The sequence below is a fragment of the Cryptotermes secundus genome, unplaced genomic scaffold, assembly GCF_002891405.2.
Source record: "Cryptotermes secundus unplaced genomic scaffold, Csec_1.0 scaffold3532, whole genome shotgun sequence".
Taxonomy (NCBI): Eukaryota; Metazoa; Arthropoda; class Insecta; order Blattodea; family Kalotermitidae; genus Cryptotermes; species Cryptotermes secundus.
The window spans coordinates 16,777-16,992 of NW_019740726.1; the positions used below are offsets into that span (position 1 = coordinate 16,777).

Consider the following 216-nt stretch of genomic DNA (forward strand, 5'->3'; position numbering starts at 1 on the left):
TGATGATGATGATGATGATGATGATGAGGTTGAGATCTGTACAGTATATAACCGGGATGTGGAAATGGTCCTTAAAATATATATCAAAATAATCCTCAAAATACATATACAGAATTGTATGAGTTCATTATTTGCAACAATAGGTTAACATCAATTTTGCAGGTTGCAGATAGGCAAACTTATTACATCATAAAATCACATATAATAATAATAATA

At 28.7% G+C, this 216-nt stretch overlaps 1 protein-coding gene across 5 annotated transcripts in view; it reads left to right on the forward strand.

The window, feature by feature from the left end:
* The window catches only part of LOC111872633 (WD repeat-containing protein 63), a 65,161-nt gene that overhangs the window by 8,881 nt on the left and 56,064 nt on the right, over window positions 1-216 (forward strand). The window lies entirely within an intron of this gene.